The 14,694-nt window shown below is 46.1% G+C and overlaps 1 protein-coding gene across 1 annotated transcript in view; it reads right to left on the minus strand.

The window, feature by feature from the left end:
- The window catches only part of LOC146191601 (vascular endothelial growth factor receptor 1-like), a 90,137-nt gene that overhangs the window by 58,453 nt on the left and 16,990 nt on the right, over positions 1 to 14,694 (minus strand). The window lies entirely within an intron of this gene.

The raw sequence follows: 14,694 nt of genomic DNA on the forward strand, positions 1-14,694 counted from the left end.
TTTCCTGGCTCCTTTCCCAACATGCGCGCACGTCAGCAGAGGCGGTTCGTCGGTGGCCTACCCCGGGAATCCGACGTGAAGGCACTCCGCCTTTCGCTCTCGGGTCTTTCTCGCACACGCTCTCTCTATAGTCCTCTTTGCTCTACGCTAAAGTCCAGTGTACGGCATTCATGCGCGTAGCGTGCTCGTACGCACTGTACGCAGTTGGTCCAGGTCCGTACCGCAGCGGAACCCGCCGTGAGTGAGGGCAATTGGCCCTCTGACACGCACGCACTCACGTCCTGCCGGCAACAGCTGAGGCGTGACGCAGCGGTGAACACCGCTAGCCACCGAAAGGTAGCGCGGCCTAATGACCACGTGTGTGCGAACGCGCGGAAAACCACCGGTCTTTTCGATACCGTGCCGTGATTTCAAGCGGTGATCGTTTAATTTGTACAACGACCCAAACGTGAGTATGAAGTGGAGTCGAAGGGAATTTCTGGGGGCCGGAATAAAAGTATGAAGCCAGTTTCGAGAAAACGCTAATGCTATGCAGCATATTCCGCAAAGGCCATGTCTCTTCAAAAGAAGAAATGAAAAAAACAAACCAGAGCTTGGAAAAAACCATGCACCTAACGTCAATGATCGAGAGGAGGTCACTATCGGTGGTAGTACTTCAGGTCTGGCTCGGTGGCATACTCTGAAAAACGTGTTTTACATTTACCTTTGGTATTTACCGCGTTACATATTGCCACCTGTTTTACAGTATGCAGTACCCTTGCTTGTCTGAAGCCGAACGTATACTTTACCAACGGTGTCGTGGTTCGAGGGGGGCGAGAAGGTGTATAACGCCAGTCCCACCCCCGCATTTCCGACCCCTCAAAACGGCCAAGTCTTGGGGTAGCTTGTGGTTTATGCACGCTTCCCGTCGCAACTCGCATTAACTGCAGTCCCTTGATCGTCAACGCACTTATTCCGAGAAATAGATAGATAGATGGGTTTATTAATAACAAAGGCAGAGAGGTTGGCCGGAATGATTGAAATCTGACCTGCTACTCTCTCTGCACTGGGGAAGGGGAGAAAAAAGAGGATAATGATGGGTGATGATGTGGGAGAAGGCATATGAAAATATATACAGGCACGGCAACTTGCGTTACAAGCGCGAGTCAAGTCCCGTGTCGCACAAAAAACGGCAAAGAGCCCGCACTGCCTGGACACCCTTTCCCTTGTCCTGCCAAGCGTCCAGCACAACTCATCCGACAGAGGCCCCTTGTCCAAACGCTCCCAGGAAGCGGCTAGCACTTTTTGTTCACACGCATGCACTGGGCACACCAATAATATATGAGTCTCTGTGATGCCACAAGTTGTACATTCCGGGAGTCCGCCTGTCCAATTAAATGCAAGTACCTGCCCGTAAAAGCCACATTTAATGTTTATGTAGCAAGCATTCATGATGGTGCAGAATTCCACGCGGAACATAAAATGTCAGTGTTCGATCCAGTTTTCTTAGACGGATGTGTCGGGCGTCTGGCTCGGCCCAGTAAGCTGCCGTAGCATTCTTGACAGAGTTCGTAAGAAGACACGTGGTATCAGCTCTTGAGAAAGGTACAGCTGTTTAGAAGCCACTACTAAGGACACCTTTTGCTTCAGCATCGGCCTATTCATTTCCATCGAGCCCGCAGTGGGCAAGGATCCAATGCAACATTATCGTGTAGTCAGGCAGATGTAAGGAGCTCCATGATGTTGGTGGTATAGGCGGTTTGGCGTAAGAAATTTTCCAAAATTTGCAATGCCGTGAATATACACTTTTTTTTTTTTGACGTGGTTCCGCACATATGTAGCGAATAGATTCCTGAAGGGCTTCAATTCAGCAGCGGTTGACGTAGAAGTATGCCCCAAAAGGAAATGGAGAGTCGTTTTCTAAGCGGATATGATCAGCTGCTGCGGATGCCTGTCCTGACACAGATCCGCCAATGTGTGCGTGAATATAATTAGATCGATATTCTGACCAGATGTGCGCCAGAGTTAGTTGTTTGAGCCCACTAAGTGGCACTATTGATTTTTTTTAGTACCCCCGGAAACACGTAGGTGCACCGAAGGTTTAGCCATCACCCGTGGTGATTGGACGGGACGATATGAGAGGGCACTTTGCCTGTTGGTACATATGCGACTGATGGCAGCGGAGTGCACTTGTAAAACTGAAGTCCGGCCGCTCATCTAAAATCTTCCTCAGTGGATAATAAAGATGTCGTGTAAATACTTCGTGTGTATTTTATTCCGAGAGATCATTGTCATTGCGTAGCGAACGCTGGCCGAATTTGCGTATCTGACGCAAGTTGACTGTCAGTACAAAGGCGAGCCCAGTAATCATAGTCATACTGAATGACTCCCAAAGTAGATTTGTCGCGGGCACATACCTACATGACATGCATTTTAAACCTGTGGTCGTATAACAAAGGAGGCAAAGTGAAAGAACTGCTTGTAAGCGAATATTGTCACATTTGTTGTATATCAGAAGTTGTCATTAAGCAGAAAATTGGCTGACAACGTGGCGTGTATTTAGTCAAATAACACCCTCACTATCCGGCAATTTTATGAAATGCTGCCACAAATCTAGAAACTCAAAAGTGAAGAACCCTGGGGACTGCAGTTACAAGAAGCGGAGTAATTTTCGCAAATAAATGTAAGGCATCTTAATTATGAACTAATGCATAAACTAGCAATGTGCACAAATTAAAACTACTCGCATTAATATCCCAGTGCACTACGGGAAAAATAACGATCACCTTACTTAAGCCTAATATGTTGACATAAAAACCGTTGCGCAGTGTTTGCTTACTGCAAGACGCAACGGAACGCTCACTGTTTTCGGAATTGCGCTAATCCTTCTTCAACCACAACGCTCTGCCAACGAAGGAGGTCCTGGGAGAAGTTTGCGAAATGGATCTAGTGGGACATAAAAAAAAAAAATAAGGTAAGCTTCGAATGAATGACCCTCATTGCGCCGACATCGCCTGCCTCCGATGACAACATTTCAAAAGAACAGGATTCGGAGAACAGGCGACACAGTGCGTGAACCCGCTAACTGAACAGCTCCAACCGTTCGTGTCAATGCATCTCGGATTTCCCAATCTTTCAAACTCTTAAGCACGGATCCCGGATGGCAAACATTGCTCCAAACATAGCGGTCTTTAAACAACCGACCCGCAGAAATGCGGGCGCTGCATACGAGCGACCATTCCCACCGCTGCTCGGTGGTAACGTATACGAAGTCCTGCAAATGCTCAAACAAATTATCTGTTCGTGTCATTAGTTTATTTCCGACGCAAATAAGAGGCGCAGCTGGTGGGGACAACCGCAAGGTGATTCAATTTCCTTTCGACTGACCAAACAGTCAGGTCTCCCGTGCACCCGGAGTTCCCACGGTTGAGGGTGAACCCATCGATCGCTTCACTGGGTCCTCGACTGAGGCTCCGGCTCACCGAAAACTTCATCAACCCGGGACCATTAACCTCTCTTTCGTTCCCGCACCTGACGTCAGCTGAGCAACCAACACACGAACGCAAAGCAAAGAAGGATGCTGTAGGGAGTAAAAAAAGACGGTTGACCCTAACTCCGCATACGCGTGTTGGTACTAGGGAGCCCGAGTTTTGTCTAAAAGCGCGTCCTGTCCGACTGTGTTTGGCCGCCGCAGGTGCTTTGGCGCGGGACAACCTCAAGCAGAGGAGAGCATAGGCACGGCCCGGAAAAATGACGTTTGCTCAGCGGTGTACAGGCGTGTCGACCGGTGCTCCGTCCGTTCCCAGTCGGAAATGAATACGAGGAGGGGGAAAAGCTGCCCAAACATGGCGCGCAGTGTTTCGGAAAGAGAACGCGGCAATAACAAAAGAAGCAACTGCAAAAGTGATGAGGAACAAAATAACGTCATAGCGTCTTTTTGTTGCGCTGTGCACCGTGCGTCTAGGATAACAGTGAGCAAGAAAAAAAAAAAAAACCATATGCACACACACGTGAAGAGGGGAACAGCCGAAAGGCTGAGCAGCCTCATCCCTGACGCCATATTTCGAAAGGGCGGTTTGTTCCAGGCGGCTCTTGAGTGACGGCTGAGCTGAGCTGGCGAACGTCGTTTCAAGTGTCTGGATATGTTGTCGCTCTGATAGTTGGACTAGTTATCGGGCAGGTTTATCGTTGTAGGCTTGAGATGGGGCAAACAGACAAAAAAAAAAAAGAACTCTGGCTAAGAGCGCTGTTTGCGGACTTGGACAGAACGTGGGTATAGCCTATATGGCTACAGTTAATTTGTAGAAGAACGAAAAAAACAGGCTTCAGAGACGTACAGGATGTGTCTGCCTACGTGGTTATAACGTGCATGCGGCTGGTATATGACTTCAATAAATGCGTTTACCCGCCCCCGAGCAATCATGTCGTTTGGCCCCTGTATATCAAAGCGATGTCGAGGGGGACCTGGTTGGCGAAGCGGCTCTATTATGTCGTAGGATGGTACTTTCAGGAACGCCCGCAGACACACATGTATGGGTCAAGGCGGTGGCCGTGTACGCTAATAACGCACATAAACATCCCCGCGTAGAAGCGGCAAGGAAACCACTTGCACGTTAACTACTTGCGTTAAATTAATATGAAGCAGAATGTTAGACCGACTGAGGCAACTTAAGCATCAAATATCTGATTCGTCGACTGGATGAGTGCAACATGAAAGACTTTGGTGTCGTCAAATCATCCGAAGCGTGCGCATATAACCGAACGGCCCGGGAGCACGCAGTAGCGTCTGGGTTCTATCATATATACGTTACTGAAACCGTGTTGTTGCGGCACCACGAAGATGAGGACGGAGACGAAGAAAAAAAAAAGTGTACTTTCTTCATCTCCGTCCTCGTCATCGCGGTGCCTCAGCAACATGGATCCGTACCAACTCGCCTAATTCTGTACCTCTATTTCGTTACTGAAAATTACGGTAATGATTACTCAAAGTGAGTCGCCTGTAATTTGGCATTACGTTTCACTTCTTTAGTCGCTCCGCTTAATGTTTCTTCACGATTCGAGCGCCATCTATCTTTCGGCACTCTTCACTGAAACACGTGTTCAAAATTTCTCGGTTCCTGTACGAGGCAACCGCGACAGCAAGACAGAAACTGCCGCTCCGTCGCCCGCGTAGCAACAGCCGCTAGCCGGGCATACATTGCGCATATGCGCAGACTCTCCATCCCGCGCACAACTGGTATGTAACCCTCACAAAAAGAATGTAGCTAGTCCGCAGGCGCGGCACGCAATGAGACAAAAGATGGACGTGGGAAATCGTAATCCGATCTGCGTTTGAACACGGGGGCTCGACTCGGGTGCGGGCACTTGTGTGCGCTGCATGCGATGCGGTGAAGACAGACGTAAGGGGGCCGTCTCTTGAGCTGGGATAGTTGCGTCGCAGAGGCGCGCGGGTCCACCGGGCTAAGCTATCCTCCGAGAGCGCCCCGGGCGATCGTGGTCCAAAGCGCTTCAAGATGTGACCCGGAAGGAGGGTCCGATGATGAGGCGGGCCCGTAGTTCGCGACGAAACACGAGCATCATATTTTGAAACCGGTGCGTTGCAAAACCTCAGCGGGGATATCTTGTGCTATAAGTATTACGGTCGTAATAAAAGGCGCCCTGTAATACTGAACAAATAATTCTAAAGCTAGCAAATGTAAGCTTAAGGGTAGTGAAGAAAGGCAAAAGGAGAGAAAAGGTCGAACAAGAAATACTATGGAGAAGAGGAGGAAAGTAGGAAAAGAAATATTATGGTAGAGTGTTCAACACGGGCGCATTTCACCAATGGTTTAAAAGTATAGCGCAGGCTGGGTTATTAACGACAAGAGGGTTGTCCTTCCCGAATCGTGCCAGAATTACTCAGTTTCAGATATAGAAGCTGGGTAGCTCTCTTCCTTACGAACAAGCGTTTCATAAATCTGGCGCCGGATTAAGAGCACGACTTTTTTTTTTTTCGCAGGTTTAGAAATTCTTTTCTCAATTCATTAGTTTACCTCTGTCATTTGTAAACCGCGACATTGATTCCGAAGCTTGCGAATGATGTTCCTGGTGACCTGTTAGTTATTACTTCAGAGGCGTAGTCGCGAATAACGCAAAATACGAGCACGGTTTCTCTTTCCTTGTTTGGTTGAAGGCTTTGTACAATTTACTCGTCTGTACGAAAGCAAACTACGTTTATTCGTGTTGTAGAACAAACCACCAAAAGCAACAGCACAGAAATGCACTTAAATTGGCGCGCTTGCTGATGAGCTGCAGGTAAACCTCCTCCTCCAATGCGAGGAACCCCGCAGTTAGCACGTAAAAGCGCATATCGTATGTGAAAAAGCGCACGCATAACAGACGCGTTGACCGTGTAATGTAAATCATCGCGCTTAAATGCTTCGTGATTAAGCAGCTGAATGGGCATCTTGTGCCACATTACGACAGGCACCTTTTGTTCTGAAAGCGAAGGAACGCCACAGAAGGAAATGTCCAGCTTGTTTTGTTTTCGCTTATGCCCAGCCAGTAGATTTCACTTTTGTTTGCGCGCTTTCATATGCGTGTATCCCTCCTTCGCCATTTTGCTTGGAGTGCCGACTCACAGCCTGGACATTTGCGACACGTGGATACAAGGACACATTAAGGAGAGAAAGCAAGAAAGAAGAGAGAGCGAGAAAGCAATTTGGCGACGCTGTAAGTTCCTGTACAGCCACAAAAGCGCATGTAGGATAAAACAGCTGTTTCTCAACCTTGTACTTGGGGCTCCTCTCTTTTTCTTCATTTTCGGAGTCGAGGAATGCGACATCTACACGGACGTCCCACTCGTCAAGAAAGAAATATTCATCTGCGTATGCAGCATAAGATATACGCAGGAGGCAAGCAGATGACTAGTCAGGGAGTTATTCGCATAGTTCGCAGAAATAAATATTTTGCCGATCAGACCGCAACGGTGGCCTTGTGGTTTGGGCATCCGTCTCGCATGCAGGAGGTGCGGGGTTCGATCCTCCCGATGGCGCTGTCAGGCCAAAGCTGCACTTGCACAATTAGACATTATCATCACCACCATCAACATAAGGGACTAGCATACCTTCTTGCGCATTCGGGAGAATCGCAAGAGGACGCGGAAGTGTCCAAATAGCAATACTATAGAATGAAGTAGCGTTCCCGTTGTGTGCGCATCCTGCAGTGGTATTGTGCAGGATAAGGAAATTATCAGAAGGGTGACATGTGGTGACCATATATTGTAATGAATCAGCCTAGGCTTGAAGAGCAAACGGAGGAGACAAGTAGGGACGAAGTTCATCAACGTATTGGTGGCAAGAAAGAAAACGGGAGAATTTAGGATCCTGCTTCAGAAGAGAAAAAGGATTTAACTGATGACGGCGGCCTGGGTGTAACCATTTGTGATAGTCTCGAAACTATTACTGCCGAGCTCGCGACAGAAGTAGGAGGTAGGGTCCCTAGACAGTATTTACTGAGATGCTTGCTCAAGAAGCAAAGCAAGCTGTTTGTTAAAGAAAGACCAAAACATGAAAAACTAGCCAAGCAGAAATAATACAACTAATAAAGGTATCAAACTTAATAATTGTATAAGATAAATGAAAAAAAAAAATTGCAATGTAAACAATTGAGCATGGTATAACGAACGGAAGTAGCTTAATTAACAACAGTGAAAAGGAAAGTGTGCACAGGCAAAAACCAGACGGACGCATTCAGAGATGAGAAGGGCAATGTCATTACCAATATGAATAAATTAGTCAAGGTATCTGAGGAGCGGCGAACAGATCTACACAGTATACCCGAGATAATCACGAAGCTATAACGAAGGAAAGAGGTGGAAATGAATTCAACATTTCACTGGTAATGAAAAAGGAAGTAAAGAAAGCCTACCAGCAATGCTAAAGGTGAAACACAGCCGGCAAGGGTCAGGTATAACGCCCTATATAGTGAAGGATGGTGGGGAGATTGCCATAAAAAAAAAAAAAAAACGGTTAACCTGTATATATAAATATATAAATATAAATATATATATATATATATATATATATATATATATATATATATATATATATATATATATATATATATATGAAGGAAAGAAGCCAACAGTCGGCGAGGCCAAGGAAAGCGTTGGGGATGGTACTTTAGGTCTCTTTTTTTTTCTTTAATGTTTGCTTAGATAATCACAGAAATTAGTAATGTAATCTGTTTAGGGGAAAGATAATTAAACACAAAGTAGAAGAAAAAACAACGTGCCGATGGTGGGAACCGAACCCACGACCTCCGAATATCGCGTCCGGTGCTCTTCCAACTGAGCTACATCGGCCGCTGTCACCCCTGCTACTTGCTTGGGTATTTATGTTGTCTGTATACGAACCTTGAGAGTGTTCACCAGCGCCACCCTCAGCCATAGCGGAGGTCGTGGGTTCGGTTCCCACCATCGGCACGTTGTTTTTTCTTCTACTTTGTGTTTAATTATCTTTCCCCTAAACAGATTACATTACTAATTTCTGTGATTATCTAAGCAAACATTAAAGAAAAAAAAAAGAGACCTAAAGTACCATCCCTAACGCTTTCCTTGGCCTCGCCGACTGTTGGCTTCTTTCCTTCATGTATTATAACGAGCACCCTCATTTCCCCTTAATTGATCTGCTTGTAGCTTACGGGGGTCTCGGTTCTGGCAGTCTTGAAGCCATAGGTAGCGTAAGAGGGTTCTAGCACAGCTTTCGCCCTCGCTCTTGATCACGTTCTACGTGACGCTGGCGGTAACAAAGGACGTTCTACGTCCGCCGCTATGGCTGAGGGTGGCGCTGGTGAACACTCTCAAGGTTCGTATACAGACAACATAAATACCCAAGCAAGTAGCAGGGGGGACAGCGGCCGATGTAGCTCAGTTGGAAGAGCACCGGACGCGATATTCGGAGGTCGTGGGTTCGGTTCCCACCATCGGCACGTTGTTTTTTCTTCTACTTTGTGTTTAATTATCTTTCCCCTAAACAGATTACATTACTAATTTCTGTGATTATCTAAGCAAACATTAAAGAAAAAAAAAAAGAGACCTAAAGTAGCATCCCCAACGCTTTCCTTGGCCTCGCCGACTGTTGGCTTCTTTCCTTCATGTATTATAACGAGCACCCTCATTTCCCCTTAATTGATCTGCTTATATATATATATATATATATATATATATATATATAGGAACCGATTGCGCTGTCTGGGGAAATCGGTATTCGTATTGCACTCGAGTATAGAGTGACCCGCGAAAGCTGCACGTTATGTGGAATCTTTTTTTTTTTTTTCGCTTCTCCGGTTTTTCGGACTATTCTCGCGAAAACTGCATACCATGTGGAATTTATCCTTTCGCCTCTCCGGCTTTTCGGACTGTTCAAAAGAGGCGCTTTATAGATAAGTCGTCTCTCTTCAGAAGCTCCGCTTCATCTCGGTAACAAGCCTGGTTGCTCGAACAGAGTGAGTGATGTTACGGTGTGCCCACATGAAGCGTATGCAAATGAAGTGTTCACACTAACGAACACTTCACCGAGTGTACAGAGATGCTTGCTCGTCTATTCACCGATTATAAAACCTGTCTACGCGTACGGCGTGAAACAGGTGTTAATAAAGGGGTGCCGAGTGCAGATAGAGGATGGCCTGTTATTGATACGGCAATGCGTTCCAAGCACCCAAGAAAACAGGACCTTTGAAAGCTATGAGGGGCCAAATGTCGAAACGCATGTGTCGCCATCATCGTCCTGTTTCGTAACAACAGTGCTTGCGTGGACACCGAATTTCGGGCGTGGATCACTAAGCCAGCTACGCCGCAATTCACTCGAGAAATAAAAATAAAGCGAATATCTCCTAGCTGCCTGCGCACCATGCGAAAGCGTTTCTCAAAATGAAAATACACTGCGATTTTGTTCTTTATTTTTGATTGACGTTAAATAACTTGTGACTCTTTTAAATAATCCTGAATTACAATACGCTAGTCAGCATCTAGGCTGCTTTCAGAAACCTTATCCCATATACTTAGCTACGGGGATATGTCGTGTATTCTGCAAACACAAACCAAAATTCTCGGTTGAGTGTATCAAATTCGCGCATGCATACTTAGGCACAAGCACAGCCACCTGCCCCACGTTACGCAAATATATGACGTAGACGTGCAGTGCAGATGCATGCAGGCTTTTCAATCAATGCAGTGGTATAATATTCCGCAGTCCATTTATATGTTTCGTTTGTCATCTGTCTCATATGCTGTGAACGACCACGCCAAGCATTCGTAGTTCTTTAGTTATTTTTCTTATATTCTGAACTTTAGCCTTTAGGAAACTGGCGGGTGGAGGGTGGAGGAGACTTATCTGCACCATTTCCGACACTCGTTACGAACCCAGAACGCCATCCTTTCTTCTTCTCCTTTGCTTTTTTTTTTTTTTTTCTATCTGATGCTTGCAGATCCCATCGTGTACCTAATGGATGGGGAAAACATTCTCTACGTTCCTCTGAGCCGACCACCAGCGGTAGACATTAGCAAGAAACGGTTATGGGACTTGTGGCTTAAAAGCAAGCCAGTAACCTCTGAAGAGAACTTAAGAATTCGAAGCCGCGGCGTAAAAGTCAGTGCAGTCTGCATTTTGGACGAATAAATTTCGGGGCTGCTTTTTTTTTAAAGCTTAAACAAGTAAAAAAAGGGGGCAAACAAGTACCGAGCTAGATGTCCCTTTCTGCCAAGTGCATCGCTTAAAATGGACACCTCTTAGCGTCCGTCCATATACACGGAAGGAAGCCCACTGGGGACATCCCTCTCATTTATCTGCACCCGGATGAGCAGCCTGGTGGTACTATTTTTTTAAACATTATTAATACGTCTTCGCCTTTTACGGATATGCCGCACACCACTGGTGTTATGCTGCTGTATCCTTCGCATACTGAGCGTATACAAAATGACGTCGGAATCTACCGCTTTCACACATGGCGAATCTTTGACGCGCAAGACCGGAAGGAATCGGCGTTTTCGAGGCAGCAGCCTTTTGGTAAGGCCGCCCCAATAGAAGCTTCGTCCCCGTTATAGCAGACACGCCTTCGCCGACGAACACATTTATGCCGTGAATGCATCTGTGGCGATACCGTGACGGCCCCGGTAGCAACGGAAGCCGCCTTCTCCTTGGCAACTCGCAGCGAATGTCGCAAGTCGTCCCGAGACATACACGGTGGCTTCCAGAATGTGCACGAATTAACGTCCATGTATGGGCTCGTCCTCGTAAGTACCGCTTTAATGCATACTCTTTCTTTTTTTTTTTTTTTTTTTCAACTGAAGCGGGAAAATCTTGCATTGGGTATCGTGATGGTGCTTATTTATCGGTAGTGGGACCTTCGACTTCATCAGTACGTGAAGCAAGCAGCCTTAAAGATCGAAAGCACTTGCGCGGTTTCCGGTAGCTCTTGTTTACGAATGACGTCCTACGCACGTCCTATTTTATTTTTTCTGTTTGCATGGACGATGATTAAGTAAAACTGGGGTGCTCTGAGGGAGTCAAAGCTAACCTTAACTAACCTGACAGAGCATTACAGGCGGATTTCACGCAGTTTTTCGCAAAGGAAAAAGCTTTTCATACTTTCGTGACAGCGTCATACCGACCCATATATGAAGTGAACGGGCGCTGTTATCTCTTAGAAACATGAATGGATGAAAATTATCATGACCTTAAATCACGAACGCCATTTTTAAGCCTTCTAGATCCCATTTAAAGTGGCCAACACCTGTTACACGAATTATCACGCTCGACTGTAACTCCGAACCCGCAGCCAGATACATTTTACATTATCGATCATTTCAGAGCGGCAGGAAAAAGGCAGAGTTTGGGCCACTATCCTTTGGGCCACTATCCTCAGCGCAGTTAGTGGACCTACATGAACTCAATCTAGCTGTTTCTTTTTCAACGTGGGCACGTGATTTCACTAAGCATGTCATGAATTTCGTCGCGCTAGGAAAACACTATGCCTCAACACAAGATTATCTCACAGGCCGCAAAATTTTCGGGGACACTCAAGCTCCATAGCTTCTCTCTGACGGCGAAACGTAGAACAGCCAGGGCGCAAGCCTTAACGCAGACAATATGGAGAAGACCCCAGTTTAGTATATGTAGATGCAGCCACCTATGCGAAAACTCATCGTAAGGTACTAGCAGTTACTAACAATCATGCAAAACTTCTCTCTGCTTGCTCAATTCTCACCGATTCTACAACAGAGGCTGAGGAGGCAGCCATTGCGCTAGCCATGACATCCACACTGGATGCGAAAATAATTTAGGATTCCAAAACAGCTATCCTGAATTTTGACAATGGTTTAGTGTCATCCTTTTGCGTTTTTGGCAACCCCAAAAATCTGTCACCCTTATTTGGACACCCGCGCATGCGGGCCTTCCCGGTAATGAGGAGGCTGACTCCCTGCCCTGAGATCTCACTTTCCAGTCTAGGGAGGAACTGTCTTCCTCAGATGCCGGGAAGTGCCTGCTGTCCTTTTGCGACATCCTTACCTACCACAGCGAAAAGAGGAGGACTTACGCACCCCCTGCCCCGAATCTTATACAATAACACAAGCTGCCCATTGGCGCAAGCTACAAACGCGCACAGCCCCATACCCCCTCCTTCTCCATGCCCGCTTTCCTGACCAGTTTTCTTCTTCCTGCAAGCTCTATGGCAAACCTGGCGACTTTCTACACATATTACTCACCTGCCCCTCATTCCCTCATCCTCCTTCACCAGAGGTGGCCCTAGATTACTGGGAAAAGCTACTCACCGGTACCTCCTATAAGGACCAGTGCAAGATCATTACATGCACTCTCGCTCGGATAGCCCTTCAAGGGCTTTCTTTTACTTTGTAAGAAGGCCCTCCGTGCATGGAGGGGGCTCTCAAATGCCATGTAGGGGGCAACGCCCCCACCTTCTGTAATATTGGCAGTAAATGTTTCTACCACCACCACCTTACGTATCCTCGTTCGAATAAGTGAACTTTGTCAGTCGCTTAATCTAATCTTTTAATCTGTGCCTCTACGTCTCTCATATCCTGAGTCGCTTTGGGACGGTAAATCCTACAAACCAAACTAAACCAAATCTGTGCCTCTACTAACGCGACTGGTTAAAAAGCTCCGTTCTCCGAAAAAAAAAAAATCCAATGTCGACGTCGTCGGCGTTGTGCACTATGGAGGTGTTTGAAGACAGCGATAAAAATTCTTATCGTTTTCCTTGTACATCTTTACCCCTCTCTCTTTTCATATCTAGGTGTTGACCTCCCATTTGTCTATTTTACTACAGCTTGATAATTTACCATTTTTATGTTCTGGAAAGATATGGACTATGGTAGATTTACTAACATCAAAGTATATAACTACTATATATCTACGCAAATTGACTATTACTGAATCGAAGGAGAGGCAAAGGTTCAGTTGTACACCCAGCATTTAATAATTCTCCTATGGTGTCTTCTTACATTCTTCTAGTTAACTGATGAAGGGTTCTAACTCTTTACTCTGTTATTTTGGACAATATAACTATATTTTTACAAACATATGAGGCAAGGTTCTTTTTTAATAGTTGTGACTTAGACATTGCTATTTTTCTGACCAAGGAGCATGCCTGCCTCCGGGGTTACGACACATATTCATCCGTCCTGTAGGTCCAGGGGTGTTTGGGAACAGTGGCCGCAAAGAAGTTTGCTCGGCCAGATGAGAGCGAGGTGGTACCAACCAGTGTTTTGATGGCCCTCTTTGGGAGGAATAAATCGTTTATATTCGCTTTTAGGGAACAATCTTATCGTTTTCAACCTGATGGGAGCAAGCAAAGTCAGTAAATTAGCTTTGCTGTTCGCTTCTGTTTTTCAGGCTCAATCCATGGGGACCGTTATAAAATAAACCTGCATAGAAAAATACTGCAAGCGCTCAACCAAATTGGAGCAGATAAAAAAAAAAAAAACAGTGTTGCCCACTTAATGGGCTTCGTGTGCTATGTTGGCAACCTGGTAGTGACCGCTTTCGGTTGATGTTCTCAACTTTCTCTGATGCCTCTCCCTCCAGTCCAGCGACGGAATTCGTGGCCAAAAAATTAATTATAAGAAACGATGTTTTTCATTTATGGTCTGGACAATTCAATTATTATATATGATTTAGGATTTGTAACCGATTCGGGCTTATGTTTTGTCGCATCTTCTTGTGCTAGAGTTTTAAGTGCAAAAATTTGTTCTGACTATATGAGACATTAGGAATGCAAGAGTCCTGGAGGGTTCGAACCTTCATTGAGTCAATATGCCATTGAGGAGGAGGAGGAGGAGGAGGAGGAGGAGGAGGAGGAGGAGGAGGAGGAGGAGGAGGAGGAGGAGGAGGAGGAGGAGGAGGAGGAGGAGGAGGAGGAGGAGGAGGAGGAGGAGGAGACAACTTTATTCACAACAGTACTAAGCGTCGAGAATATCCTGGGCCAGGGCTAACTGATCTTTCAGCAGCTAGTCAGAGGCTAGCCAAGCCCGCCACGTTGGGGGAGGAGGGTGTGGAAAGTAAGGTGATTAAATTGCGACAGGGCATGAAAACATGCAATGGTCTAATTTTGCATAGTGTTCAGAGCAATTTGGGTATGCGGGGGAATGTCCGATTCGGTATAGAAACGATAAGGCAGGAGTAAGGAGTGTATTTAGTTATATGCGTCTAAGAATAC

The sequence above is a fragment of the Amblyomma maculatum genome, chromosome 4, assembly GCF_055883805.1.
Source record: "Amblyomma maculatum isolate TAMU_Amacu chromosome 4, ASM5588380v1, whole genome shotgun sequence".
Lineage (NCBI taxonomy): Eukaryota > Metazoa > Arthropoda > Arachnida > Ixodida > Ixodidae > Amblyomma > Amblyomma maculatum.